We start from the raw sequence: 15480 nt of genomic DNA on the forward strand, positions 1-15480 counted from the left end.
GGAAAGAGGTCAAATGCTAAAGAATATAGGATTCTAGCAGTAGACATGATTTTGATTTTACTGGTAATGGGTATTGGTTATATGTATGAGTGGTAGCACTGGTGATCTACTAATCCCGCATCTTGGTCTTTTCTTCAGTTGGGATTGGAAAATGGCTATTACAAGAGTATGATTTGGTGATCGATTACTCTCACATTCATTAGCATTTTCTGGTAAATTGGATCAAGCCATAGACTCTCCCTTCTTCCCCTGTAAATGATCATGATAAACTTTTAGGCAATGTTTAGTGACTTGATTTTGTATAGGATTTCTTCGTAAAGTTCCTATTGCCAGTGTTTGGAAGGAGGTTGGTTAACTTGTCATAAAAGGTCAAAACATCACGTTTATCAAGTAAGTTGTGCTATTGTTTTTACCAAAGAAGGATTTGGACTTGATTTTTTGTTTATGAAGAGCTATTCATGGAGAAGTATCATAATGGGTAATGTGGAAGGTGCAAGAATAGCACGCGAAACTTTTCTGTTTGACTGGTCACAACTGATCACAGTGCAAGCTTGTCTGCTTTCTTAAGTGGCAGCATGAGGATGCTAACATAATTCATCTTTTGATATGAAGTTTAACAAGGAACACAAGCTATTCTTGAGACAAGACACCGTAGATAAGTTGAGGAAGATGATTGTTGTTGAACAGATGTGTGAACAGAATGAAAGAGGAAAAGAGTAGACCATTACATCTTCCCCATTTTCCTATGATGACTTATGGACAAGGTTTTAAAACCCGTGACTCAGAACTCGACTCGTTCTTTATTGACTCATGACTCGGCGGGTCAACTCGGTGACTCGGACTGGGTTTTGTTAACTTTTGATTTTAAAAGAAAAACAATATATAATTTGTCTGAAACCATGTTTTTGAGTAAACATACAAATGTCTGTAAGAATATAAAAACAACCGCAAAGAGCTATAGAGGTTCACTTGAATAATTGAATTTGATATCTATACAAGCACTTTGACTAATTCATGACTTGAATTAGAGGATTTGGTCACCATGAGTTCAGTCTGCTACTACCTAAGGTTCTTAAAATGACCAATCATATATGCTAGCTTGTTTTAAAAGTTTTAATTCCCTCTCTAACAAATCCATAAATGTAAAATAGGGATATATGTGCATATTGAAAGTTTACAGAATGCCCAATATCAACATAAATAAGCAATTTTCTCATGTATAAAACTATGCAAGAAATATATTAATGGCACAACTATAAAAAGACTACTAGTATTTGAATATGTACAATGCTTGTTCACATAACAAATGGATGATGAAACCTAAATGTGACTTCCCATAGGCACAGTTGACCCTCCATATATAGTGAGAATCATTTCTTTAAAATATTTTGCTAGAATAAGTTGATAACACAGGGTGAACAGTAGTTCGAACAACATGGCGATTTTATTCTATGAATTTAAATGCTTTTTTATCTTTAAATGATTTTTATTTTCTTTTTTATACAAAATCTGGGGGTAACCCTTGTTAAAATATATGTACTTATATATTTCGAAACTGTAATTTGAAACTCAAAAAACAAATTTCAAACATCCCAAAACTCGCCCGAGTCAAGCCCGAGTTTTGGCTAACCGAGTTTGCCTTGCCGGGTTGACTCGCTGGAGGGCCGAGCCGAGCCGAGCCGAGTCAACGAGTTGACTCGGCGAGTTTTAAAACACTGCTTATGGAGAACAACACACAGGGGCAATAAGAAAGACTTAAACCTCTATTTTTTTTAGTTAAAGTTCATCTAACAAAGACAATGTAGAACTAGGGATGGCAATGGACGGGGGCGGGGCGGGGGACAGGGTCAATGTAGAACTAGGGATGGCAATGGACCGGGGCGGGGCGGGGGACAGGGTCTCCACCCCCGCCCCATCTCAAGATTAGAACCTCCATCCCCGCCTCCATCCCCGCACGGGGATGGATTTTAACCTCCACCCCCGCCTTCATCCCTGTTTCATGTCCTCCGTCCCCGGTTCAAACGGGGATAAGGTGGGGCGGGGCCCCGTTTCCCCGTAGTCTATTGCCATCCTTTAGAAGGACTGGGGATGGGGCGGGGCTAGGCGGGGATCGTGGCGGGGCGGGGAAAAGTGTAAGTCCATCCTCGCTTCCATCCCCGTTTCATGCCCTTCATCCCCGGTCCAAACAGGGCGAGGCGGGGCAGGGCCCCGCTTTCCCCCGGTCCACTGCCATCCCTATGTAGAACAATAGGGAAGCAAAAGAAAATCATACATTAAGATTGTTAAGATCATAGTTAAAAACAGAGCGGCTTGGCCAAATGACTTGTTTGAGTCAACCAAGTTAACCCACCTAATCCAGTTGGTTGACCCAGCCCTCATATATCTACCTTTACATTTCTAATTGTTAGGTACTAAATCGCTCATGATTAATATTTCCTGCAGGAACTATGGTGATAGAAGTGGATTTTTATTTGTTTTCTTTATGCATGAACTTTTTTTCATGTTAACTTTCATTAAAATACAAACCCTAACAGAATTCTAGCTTTTCTGATTACTATATATTTCTATTTTAGATTCATGATACTGTTTTAAGATTGAAAATCTTGATTATATTATCAACAACACAAGTTCAATACTAATCATTTCATTATAGTTGATTGTGGAATTTTACGGTTTATGTATTGTAGAGTTGATTGTGATGTTTGATATTCTAGTTCAGTGACACAAGAATATGATGAATCTGCTTTCAATAACTCATACCTTTTAAAATTTAGATGCTATTTAGATCACCAAATCATTTGCCTAATTTTTGCTTAATGTTGATATTTAGATGCAGTAGTCATTTTCTGCATGGTCACTGGGTTGACTCGATAGAATCCCAAGTCAACAGTGAAAAAGTTGAGTCATGAGTCACTAGGTTTTCAAACTATGTTTATGATGTTTCCCTAAAACTGTGACATTGAAAGGGATTTTATTTTGTATTTTCATATAGGAAAAGGTTTAGTAGGTAAGAGGAGATTAGTAAAGATAATTTAAAATAGATGAAGAAGATGATTTAAGGGTCAGCACATTGATCTTAAATCAATTTTCATTTAGCGGAGCAGTGATAGTGGCAATGATGATCATGATAAAGGTAATGATTTGACCCTCTTAAGGGCATTCCCTCTTCCATCATTGACTCTCAAGTCTTTGAAGCCTTTTAAATGTTGAGAACTTTTTTGTCTACCTAGTTACCTTATAGTTTTATACAAGCACACAAGAATGTCTTTCTTTCCTCTACGTCTTTTGTTGTTCCCTTGGGAGTTGGTTCGGTTGCATTCCTTTTACCCTTTTTAAAAGTTTCCTTACACTTCCTGTTGTTTTCTTTATATTTGATATAAAAAGTTTCGTCCAAGGGCACTTATGCATTAGACCATCTTGAGGCCTATTCCTTGCCTCTTGTAACCCAACTGTGTTTGCACCACCTTCATGCCTTCTAAAATTTTGGCTGAGCCTAGTTTCATCATGTCAGTAGCATCAAGCTCTCCACGGTCCACCTGCTTGGTTACTTTTTCATGATCCTCTTCTGTATCATTTAATATGTTTGTCTCTATTTGGGATTGTGAATGTCCCAGCTCTTGTATGCATATCCATCTAGTGACAACCTCCAGGTTTGCCTAATGAGCTCCATTGTCCTTAGTGTTGGGGATCTGCTTTTCCCTTTTCTCAACCAGAGGTTCAAGCTACTGTCTTTAGAGAGTGGCTTAGTTTCTGGAGGGGATTCAAGTATCTGCATGTAGTCTATCTAGTTTCCCATCTTCAGCATGCTGTTTATGAAATCGCTTTATTCTTGTTTTGTTGGCTTTGTTCCTTTGAGATGCTTTGAATTGGTGAATTTCGTGAAGGGTTAACTCTGCTTCTAGTCAGTGCTTATGGGTGGAAATGATAACATCTTGTGATTATGTTTCATGGCCTAAATGATGCAGCACATCTGGACCAATCCGGATTGCCATGCCTGCGACCCCCAAGCCAAAAATGCCCAATTTGGGTCCAAATGTGGTCTAGGAGCAAAAACCATCATTTCATATTTTGAATTTTCTGAGAATTTTGATTACACACATCTCAGAAAATATTTTTTTGTTATTTAGTTTTAAAATTGTGTTGTATTTGAATTTTTAAGATGTAATTTTTATTTTATTTTTTGTAGGAGCTGGATTTTATGGATCCGGATAGTTCTAGTGCCCATTAAGATCCATTTTGTGGCACTTAAGGGTGTAAGGGTATAATGAGTAGTTTTGAATTTATTTTCTGCAACGGATCCGGATCAAGATCTGTTTTGGTCTCAATGCTAAAAGATTCAATCTGTCCAAAAGGTAGCCCCTCATTGGTCCAAAATAAGGTGGGTCTCTTCGGTGAACCCATTTCCTAAGTGACTCTTATTGGGCCTTGGAGAGGTGGGCTTTTATTGCATTTCCAAGTCCCCGAGCCACCTCTCTAGGGGCCAATAGGAGCTGACCTCCCTTCCAAGGCTCCTACAAAAGAACCAGAAAAAACGTGGACTTTTTGCCAATTTTTGAACATGAAAAAAAAAATCTGGAATGAAGATGGAGGCTGAACCTTGAGGGTGAGCTGAAGGAGTGAGGTCTGCAACTCAAGCCTAGTGAGGTCGAGTGTGAGGTTGAGCGTGAACTTGAGAAGCTTGTGTGAGAATTTGTGGATCATGTGAGTGTTAAGCTTGTGGGTGCAAGCTTAAGAATCATTTCTTGTTAGTGTGTGAACCTGAAACTTGTGAGAGAGGTGCCTGAACTGTGAGTGAGTGAAACCATCCTCCAGTGCTGCATGTGAACCTGCTGGGCGTGAATCCAGGGTACTCGACCAGTGTTGTTTGAGCTCCAGCTGAGCTGTGTGGGCTAGGGGAGTTGCTGAATGTGTGGCTGCTGAACTTCCGTCCCCCAACGGGACTGTGTGACCCGCTGAGTGAACCCTTACTACAATCGTTCCGTTGGTTGAAATATCACTTGTTTTCTGTCGTATTATTTTCTGTGTTGAAAAACAAGCTCCCCCTGCACGTAATCTATTTTGCTTCTAACAGATTACATGCTGTTAAGTTATTGACTGTGTTTGAGTTCTGCAAGCCTGTGCATGCTTAAAATGTTAGGTCTATATTTCTGCTGAACCGAACTCTGTAAGAACGATACTGAGTTCGTGAATGTGTTTGAATCTTTATGTTGCTGAATCGTTCATGCTAAAGAACGTTAAATATACACTTGTTGCTAAGGTATATGTTTTAGAATGTTAATGAACCTGTCTCGTGAATTGCTATGTGCATAATCTGAAATCTGAGTGATTATAATAGTTGCTGCTATTTAAAAAATCTCAAAACTGATTGTTCCACTGATTTAAGGTTAACCAAAAAAAACATACTTTGTTGAGGCCCGTCAATCTGTTCATGCCCTGCATTTTTCTGTCTGAAAGAATCATTGGGGACAAAGATTACAATGCTGTCAGTGTGTTCCTCTTGGTCTGCTGTGCACGTACGCCAGCTGGTCTAGATTTGATTGAGCAGAGTGTCATCAAATTGGTGGAGCTGCCGAATGCCCACCTTGGTCATTAGAAAATTTCTGTTTGACTGCCTATACCCGTGATTCCTTAGTTGCTGTTTGACTGAGTGTTAATCAGTCCCTGTTCAGAATTTGTTTGAGTTGACACAGGCTGGTATGAAAACCCCTGCACGTTACTGGGTATTTTCTGTCTTGTCCTAGCCGGCCAGACTGCACTCGTTAATTGTTGTCCTCTATTTGCTGGCTTGTTTGCTGTTGCAGCATCTCTAATTGTTGTTTGTTGAAATTGTAATATTTGGTGACTGATTTTGAAATGCAAACAATTTTTATTTTGAATTTGAGAAGTTCGGTGGGAGTTGGAAGAATATATATTCGGAGTGTTTGCTGCAGGTTGAAATTGTATCCAATATATATATATATGGTCGTATGAAACTGGCATGCATCCTGGCTCCCAAGACTCTTTCGTAGAATTCCAACAATTTTTCCCGCTCCTCAAAGGCCCACAGGAAGGGAGTTGTGCAATCAGTTCTCACACTGAATCTGTCTCTGAGAAGCCTTTCTACTTCTTCCTCAAGTGTGAAAAGAGCTTTCCCTCAACCAGAACTTTAAGTTAGGATAATTGCTGGATAGTTGGAAGACCTCAGTACGGAAAAATGAAGGCACTTACCCAGTAGGAGAATACCTCTTTTCGGCTCAAAGAGGATGGAAATATATGAGTTGTAAGGGCAACTTTGGGTGCTAGATAACCCAGAATTGAGAGATGAGTTGTTGGGAGAGGCACATAAGAGTAAGTATATTTGATCCTAATCAAGTAAGCACCTAGGTTAGATTTCCTAATAGCATCAAGTTAAATTAGTCAGTTTAATTCCCTAGTGTCCTAAACTCGTACCTACATGCCTAATCGCTGTAATGAAATGGTGGTCTTCAACAAATGCACAAATAACTCACAAACAAGTGTCTATTGGAGACACTACAAGCATGACCCTTGAAAGGGTATAAAAGGAAGAACACTTGAAAAATAAATAATACTTTATTCATGAACAAAATGCTTAAGAAGCATGGTAATTTACATTGAAGGGGTTCACCCCTATATATACAAAAAAGTGGGAGAGAGGAGAGCTCATTTTGAGCTCTCCAAAAGAGACGTTGGATTCCAACGTCTCTTAATATAGCTGTTGGACTATAGTCCAACAACATTTATTATTATAGCTGTTGGACTGTAGTCCAACAACATTTATTATAGCTGTTGGACTACAGTCCAACAACTATTTGCACAGTCAAGTTCCAACAACAGGAACTTGACTGGATCAAATATCTAGTTTCTATTGAACTAGATGCTAAAAAAGAAAATAAAGAAAAATAATAAAAAAAATAATAAAAGAAAATATAATAATATTGAATAATATATATATATATATATATATTACAGATTACATTTTAACACTCCCCCTCAAACTTACGGTACAATGAGCGAAAGTTTGTCTAAGAGGAAGTGAAATCTGGGAGCAGCGAGAGGCTTGGTGAAGAAGTCTGCTAATTGATATTCTGATGTAACATATGGCAGATCAATGGTTCCATGTAAGTATTCCTCTCTGACATAGTGACAGTCCATCTCAATGTATTTAGTGCGCTCATGGAATGTCCGGTTGCTTGCAATGTAGATCGCACTTTTGTTGTCACAACACATCTTTGAAGCTTGCGTTGCTTTAGCTCCCATATCCGTTAGCAATCGTCTGAGCCAAACAACCTCCATAGTGGTAGTTGCCATGGCTCTGTATTCAGCTTCGGTGGAGGAAAGAGAGACTTTCTGCTGCTTCTTGCACCTCCACGAAATTAAGGTTTCACCTAAGAACACACAAAAACCAGTAGTTGAGTGTCTATTATTGGGATCACCTCCCCAGTCAACATCAGTATATGCAATTAAATTTAATGAAGATGAAGCAGACAAGAAGAGTCCTCGTGAAAGAGAGGATTTTAAGTATCTAATAATACGCAAAATCGCTCTCATGTGCACGGAGGTGGGAGCATGCTGAAACTGACTGACTTTATGAACCGCATGAGTTATATCTGGCCTAGTAATGGAAAGATAAGAAAGGGCTCCAACAAGCTGTCTATAAGGAGTAGGATCATCAAGAAGTTCTCCATCATCAATTTTCATTTTAACATTGACAACTTCTGGAGTGTCTACTTTCTTATCATCTGTAATTCCAGACCTGGAAACGATATCAAGAGCAAATTTAGATTGAGATATCAAATACCCCCGAGGGGAATAAGCAACTTCAATGCCTAAAAAATATCTTAATAAACCTAAGTCAGTCATTTCAAAGTGAGTTTTAAGAAGAGATTTGATATTTGCAACTCCCTGTTTGTCGCCTCCGGTGATGATCATATCGTCCACATAGAGAAGAAGAATAATGATGCCTGCATCAGATTTCTTAACAAACAAAGCAGTGTCAGTTAAACAAGGTTGAAAACCAATATCAAGTATAACATGACTAAATCGGTCATACCAGGCTTTTGGAGCCTGTTTAAGACCATAAAGAGCTTTTTCTAGACGAAGAGCTTTACCCTTAAGGATATTAATACCAGGTGGGGCTTCCATGTATACTTCTTCAACGAGATTCTCATTCAGGAAAGCATTTTTGACATCTAATTGAAAGATAGGCCATGTTCTAATGGAGGCCAAGGCTATTAAAGTTCTAACAGTGGTCATACGGGCCACAGGAGCAAATGTTTCTTCATAATCGATGCCATACTCTTGGGCATATCCTTTTGCTACTAAACGGGCCTTATATCTTTCCAGGGTCCCATCACTTTTGGTTTTGACTTTGTATACCCACCTACAACCTATAGGTTTCTTACCCGGAGGAATATCTTGTATCGTCCAAGTATTGGCCTTTTCTAGTGCATCCAATTCTATTTTCATGGCTTCTATCCATTTTATATGATTTTTTGCTTGAGAATAGGATGATGGTTCAACATATGATTGTATTAATGTAATGGCGGCCCTATACGTGGGTGAAAAAGATTCATAAGACACAAATTTTTCTGGAGGTTTAGAGATTCTAGACGTTCTTCTAGGTGAGACTTCAGAGTATTTTTGTAATGTACATGGAAGATTTTGCTCTCTACGTCTTGAATATTGTAGACTAACATCCCTATGGATTTGCTCTTCATTATCATCATTTTCAACAGCAATAGGACTTTGATCATTGTCAAGGTCACATCCAACATCACATTCATTGGATTTTGAAATTGGATCAATTAAAAACGAGTATTCAGTGACATCCTTGGATTTTTCAAATTCAAAGAAGCTTTCTTTTTCCAAAAAAGATACATTTCTTGACACATATAATTTGTCATTTTGAAAATCGAAACACCTGTAGCCTTTTTTATTATCAGCATATCCTAAAAAGGCACATGGGATTGCACGAGGAGAGAGTTTGTCATTTCTGTTGGTGAAAACAAAACATTTGCATCCAAAGACTCTTAATGTAGAATAATCTGGAGTTACTATTGGAGTTGTATTCTTTAATGAGGAAGATGACATCCTATTAATGAGGTAGGTGGCAGTTAGGACCGCTTCAGCCCAAAAACTTTTTGGAACTTGATTTGCAATTAGCAATGTCCTAGTAGTTTCCATAATGTGCCGATGTTTGCGTTCGGCTAGGCCATTCTGTTGTGGAGTGTGTGGACATGATCTTTGATGTGTAATACCATGTAAATTGAGATAGTCTTTGAATTCGTTGGACATAAATTCTCCCCATGAATCAGTGCGAAAAATAGAAATATCATTTTGAAACTTATTTTTAACCATTTTATGAAATATTTGGAAGTTAGCAAAGACATCAGATTTATGTTTAAGAAAATAAATCCAAGTATGTCTAGAAAAGTCATCAACAAAAATGATATAATATGTATAACCACCTTTGGAAATTACTAGTGCGGGGCCCCAAACATCCGAATGTATTAACTTAAGTGGTCGTGAGGAAACAAAAGTTCTACTAAGAAATGGTAACCTTTTCATTTTGCCAAGAATGCAGTCTTTACAAGAAAAATTTTCAGAATTACAAAATTTTTCCAAACTTGGAAAATATTTAATTTTAGACATATGAGGATGGCCAAGCCTTTTGTGCCATAAATCCAATTCTAATTTCTGAATATTATAACAAAATGCATTCTTGGGTAATTCCAAAAAGTCCATGTAATAAAGTCCTCCTTCTCTATGGCCTTCCCCAATCAGCTTCCCTGACTGGCGATCCTGTACCCAACAACCATGAGAAAAGAAGGAGATATTACATCCATAATCAGATATTTGCGAGACAGATAAGAGATTCAAATTAAGTTTAGGGATATATCTAACTTCTGGGATAAAAAATCTTTTGGATTTTTGAAGATTTTCAAAACATCCTATTCCTTTTACTTCGAGAGATGTGCCATCGACTGTAAAAACCTTTGACACACTTGAGTTATTTTTAAGACATTCGGATAGACTATTAACATTTGGGGTCATATGAAAAGAAGCACCAGAATCTAAAAGCCAAGGAAAGTTACCTGGACCGGAGAAAGATGCAACTGCCGCTCCAGTTGAGGCTTCGGTTGAGGAGGATACCCCTTTGAGAAGAGGTTGAAGGATTTCCATCAGTTGAGCCATAGACACAGGTGCATCTTGATCTTTTGACTCAGATTCAACAGATGCAACTCTTTTTTCTTCTCTTCTTTTTAACTTTGGACATTGAGGCCTATAGTGCCCCGGTTCATGACAATGATGACAAATAACTTTTCTTTTATCAAAGTCGCCGTTTTGCCTTCCAAAATGAGGCGGCTTGTAAGTACGAGTATGATTCCTCGATCTAGATACAGCTAAAACGGAGTCATCATCAACTTTTGGAGTACTTTTTCTAAGTCTATTTTCCTCCATAGTGAGCTCTTCTATAGTATCAACAATAGAAGGAATTTTTCCACGATGTAAAAGGGCCGATTTGGTGGATTCAAACTCCGGCTTTAGACCATTCACAAATTGATAGAAATGTTCCATATCGAGTTGCTTTTGGCGAAGCTCGATGTCTTCGGCACAATGCCATTTGGGCTCAAGAAGAGCAAACTCTTCCCAAAGTTCGGACAACTCATTATAATATTCTCGAATAGTTTTATCTTTTTGAGTCATTGTCCGAACTTTATCTTGTAAATTGCATACATGTGCAATATCTTTAAGGGAATACATGTTTTTGAGGTATTCCCAAGCCTTATCGGCATGCTCAAACTTAGCTAGACTGGAGCATTTTTTAATGTCTATGCTATTGATGAGCCATGACATAATTTTTGCATGCCCTATCCTCCATTTTTCCATTTCTTTTCATAAGTGGCTAACGCCTTACTCTTCTCTTCTTCCGTTAGAGGAACCTCTTTATCACCCTCTTTCTTGGTAAGAGATAGTTTATGTTACATAGTTAGTATCATTTAGCTTCATAGGAATGATGGTGATCTTATCATTGTCATCCATCTTTTACAAGGGTAAGAGAGGAATAAATAGGAGGAGAGAGAGAGAAAAATAAAAAGAAAAGAAAAAAAGTAGACAAAAGAATAAGAGAGGATACAAAATCATTTTTTTTTTGTAGCACAAGTTCGCCTTTCTTCAAACAAATCTTCTTGAGCCAAGAACAAGGTGATGAAACATCTTTTGTAAATGTGGCACGGAAATCGAGGCTGAAGCACTTCAAGATCTAAGGATTTCGTAGCTCTGATACCATGTAATGAAATGGTGGTCTTCAACAAATGCACAAATAACTCACAAACAAGTGTCTATTGGAGACACTACAAGCATGACCCTTGAAAGGGTATAAAAGGAAGAACACTTGAAAAATAAATAATACTTTATTCATGAACAAAATGCTTAAGAAGCATGGTAATTTACATTGAAGGGGTTCACCCCTATATATACAAAAAAGTGGGAGAGAGGAGAGCTCATTTTGAGCTCTCCAAAAGAGACGTTGGATTCCAACGTCTCTTGATATAGCTGTTGGACTACAGTCCAACAACATTTATTATTATAGCTGTTGGACTGTAGTCCAACAGCATTTATTATAGCTGTTGGACTACAGTCCAACAGCTATTTGCACAGTCAAGTTCCAACAGGAACTTGACTGGATCAAATATCTAGTTTCTATTGAACTAGATGCTAAAAAAGAAAATAAAGAAAAATAATAAAAGAAAATAATAAAAGAAAATATAATAATATTAAATAATATATATATATATATATATTACAGATTACATTTTAACAATAGCTTCCGCATTCAAATTAGACACTTGGAGCACACTCGCGGACCGACCCTCGTAGTCGGTTGCACCACTAAACCTTTGGAACTCTTCCACACCATAAGTGGACCTCATAAGTTTTAGATCGTGTTCCCATTCCTGAAAAAAGCATCATGGGCGATTGACTTGTTGGAAATTTTTCTGTTATCCTTTGTGGTCATTACTGCATCCATATATTTGAAAATTCAATCTGTCAGTGCTATAGTTAATATTTTTATTTGCACAACCACCCTCTTACTCATAATATATTGCAATTGATTTTTACCTTTTTATGAAAACATGTTTCTGGAGGTTCTGTCTATTTACTTTATTTTTTTAAAGGGTTTTCTTCCCCTCTTACTTTTCCACAGTTCTTCACGACCATTTTATAGTTCCAAGCTAATACATTTAATTACCTCTCTGGAATTGCAGCCATAATTTGCTAACATTCACAATGATCGATTTGCTTTTGAGAAACCCTTAGATTCAATGCTTCTTGTTCACACATTGCAGCTGAAAGAAGTTTCTTTTGCCTTTTCCTTGCCTGCATACCGTGGCTGAACTGATGTCTACCTTTTGATGCTTTATTCATTCTTTAATTTGAAACTGTGAACAGTTCCCATTTTTTACTACATTTCATTGTTATACTCGACATTCCCTTGGTTTCAAGTTTTCATTATATTGATCCTTTTTCACTCCTTTTCCTGGCTGTAATGTTTCCACTTCCAGGTTGGTTCTCATGGCACAGGAGCTATGTTAGCTCCCATAGATGAACAGATTGCCAGTATGAAACTAGTTACCTCTGCCAAGGGTACAATAGAAGTTCCAAGCGAAAAGGATCCAGAACTGTTTTATCTGGCACGCTTTGGTCTTGGAGGACTTGGTGTGGTAGCTGAGATCACCATCCAATGTGTTGACAGACATCAACTGGTTGAACACACATTTGTCTCAAACATTAAAGAGATAACAAAGAATCACAAGTAATTACTGTTTACATCTGATGAATTGTTTGTCATTTTCATTTTGCTGGAAAGAGGATTGCCATGTTTTTGTCAAGCAACTAGGTTTACTTGTATGGACAAATCGTTTGTGTGTCATTTGGTTCCAGTGACTAGCAGTGTCAAATTCCTATTCACTTTTTTTTTTCTGTTTCACTTTTCAGAAAATGGCTAGCAGAGAATAAGCTTCTGAAATGTTTGTGGATTCCATACACCCGGCACTGTTGTGGTGGTTCAATGCAATTCCCCTTCTAAAAGTAAATTTCCACCAAAGTTTGTCCCCAAGTATGGGAAGGATGAAGCACTGCAACTTGTCCGTGATCTATACATTCAATCATCTAAAAAATACAGGTAAAACCAACTATTCTGATTTCAATTGAAAGTGGTAGCTTACTATTCCAAGATTCAGATGGACTTATGTTGTCTTGCCCACCAGATTACCTAAGAAAGAAGTGGCTTTGTATTTCTTTAAATTTGTCCCCTCTTTTCCCCCATAACTTGTGAACTTCCCTATAAAAGAATAGCAGCATCAACAATAGTAACAATAATTGCAATGGCAACAAGACAGCAAAAATAACAATATTGTTAAAATATGGTTGTTTTATATATATATATATATATATATATATATATATATATATATATATATATATATATATATATATATATATATCAGGGGTATTTTGGGCATTTCATTTTTGTAATAGGGTCGGCTGAGTAAGGGCTGTTTTGTAATTCTGTTTTTATCTTTTTGTTTATTTATTTCAGTTCATGCGACTGTTGGGACAGACCAACTAGTCGTTGGGCTGCTCCCAACGGTCATAAATATGACCCTTGGGGGCTAGTCCAACAACTAGTTTGACACCTTCCCTTTTGTGTATGTGTGCTTTTTCTAAGCATTATTGTTGCTCAATACAAATTATATTTTTATATTGTGATTTTGCGTTTTGTGATTATCTCCATTGTGATTGACCCATTAGTGGTCATTTTGTATTTGTGCTCTCTTGTAGCCCTTAGTGGTATTCTCTTGTATTTGTTGTTGTTTCATTTCAAATATAGCAATGACAATAATGTTTATTATTGTTATTATTCATAGTAGTAGCAGTACCAGTAATAGCAGCAGCGGCAGTAGTGGTAGTGGCAATAGCAGTAGCAGTAGTGTTTCCTATCATTGTTCCTCTTGTTATATATGTGTACTTCTGAATAGGGGTGGCAATCGGGTCGGGTTGGCGGGTTGGCGTGTCAGCATACCTCAACCCGAACCCGACCCGTTTATTAAACGGGTCAGCTGTGGCAAACACGAACCCGACCCGTTTAATAAACGGGTAACCCGACACGACTCGCCAACCCATTTAATAAATGGGTTGGGTCGGGTAAACGGGTTTTCAGGTTTGCGGGTCAGGTTGGTGGGTCGGGTTGACGGATCGGGTTGGCAGGTAGTCAGGTTGGCGGGTCGGGTTGGCGGGTTGGCGGGTTGACCCACCCGCCTAACCCGTTTATTAAACGGGTCAGCCGGGTTGGCGGGTTGGCATACCCCCAACCCGAACCCGACCTGTTTAATAAACGGGTTACGCGGGTCGACCCGTTTATTAAACGGGTTGGCTTAAGCCCAACCCGAACCCGCCTAAGAGGCGGGTTGGCGGGTCGGGTTGGAGGGTCGTGTCAGAAATTGCCACCCCTACTTCTGAATAGTATATGGCATGGCTACTTACATCTGTTTGTCATGTTATTTTATATACTTATAAATAGTATCGCATGGCTATTTACAGAGTTGCAGAAAATGCCAGTGACAGCCCAGAAAAGGAGGATGAGCATGATGTTAATGATCTTTGATTAACAGAGCTTCAAGATAAGCATATTGCACTTGACCCCTTCAACAAGGATCATGTGAGGCGAGTGAATCTTACTGAGGCTGAGGCGAGTGAATCTTTCTGCTAGTCTTCACCCCTCATTGCAGCCAGATCTTCAAGTAGTGATGGTTGTATGAGTATCTTTTTCCCTAATTTGAAATCATAATAAGGATCACATATTCACATGTTTCTTTGTTCTCCCTGGCAACCGATTGTCTCCATTACCCATTGGCCCTCTGAGGATCTCTTTTCATTCCCTTTAGAGATTTGTTGTGTTTTATCTTTTCTTGTTCATTTTCTATTAGCTACTAGAATTGCTATTCTTGTTTTCTTGGTTGCAGCAGCAAAAAAGAATAAGCAAATTTTGGGATGTTCACCTCTATTAAATGGCTCCCATATAATTATAATTTGTTATATTTTTTCCAAGGGTATGGAAAATTTTAACAGATGTCATTTGTGTAAACTGGGTTTATCTTAGTAGTGATGCTTATGGGCCGTACATCTCAAGAAAAATGGAGATTTGTCCATATTGATCCACAGCTGATCATGGTACTGCTGCAATTCTATACCAACAGCGGAAGCAGAATTAGTGCTCAAGGATATGTAGGACTGCTTTATATAGCAGGGCCAGTGGGGTGTGTGAAGACAAGATCAAATCCCGCTGCTGCAAGTGTGTTCGTAGCATTTCGTTGGTTGGGGCACATAAAGCAGGGTAGTCGTGAACTTTTCCCAGGTCTATCTCACAAGGGGCAGCCCCATTATGCAACCCAGTTCTCTGCAAGGGTTCCTCATCAT

At 38.4% G+C, this 15480-nt stretch overlaps 1 pseudogene across 1 annotated transcript in view; it reads left to right on the top strand.

Annotated features, from left to right (window-relative positions):
* LOC149814437 (L-galactono-1,4-lactone dehydrogenase, mitochondrial-like) overlaps positions 1-14907 on the top strand; it is a 36649-nt pseudogene extending 21742 nt beyond the window's left edge. Inside the window, exons 5-7 of the transcript XR_016428119.1 lie at positions 12567-12817; positions 13000-13186; positions 14605-14907. The product of XR_016428119.1 is annotated as an L-galactono-1,4-lactone dehydrogenase, mitochondrial-like (transcript). The remainder of the gene's footprint in view (positions 1-12566; positions 12818-12999; positions 13187-14604) is intronic.
* The last annotated feature ends 573 nt before the right edge of the window (positions 14908-15480 follow it).

The sequence above is a fragment of the Nuphar pumila genome, chromosome 15, assembly GCF_984573655.1.
Source record: "Nuphar pumila chromosome 15, dmNupPumi1.hap1.1, whole genome shotgun sequence".
NCBI lineage: Eukaryota > Viridiplantae > Streptophyta > Magnoliopsida > Nymphaeales > Nymphaeaceae > Nuphar > Nuphar pumila.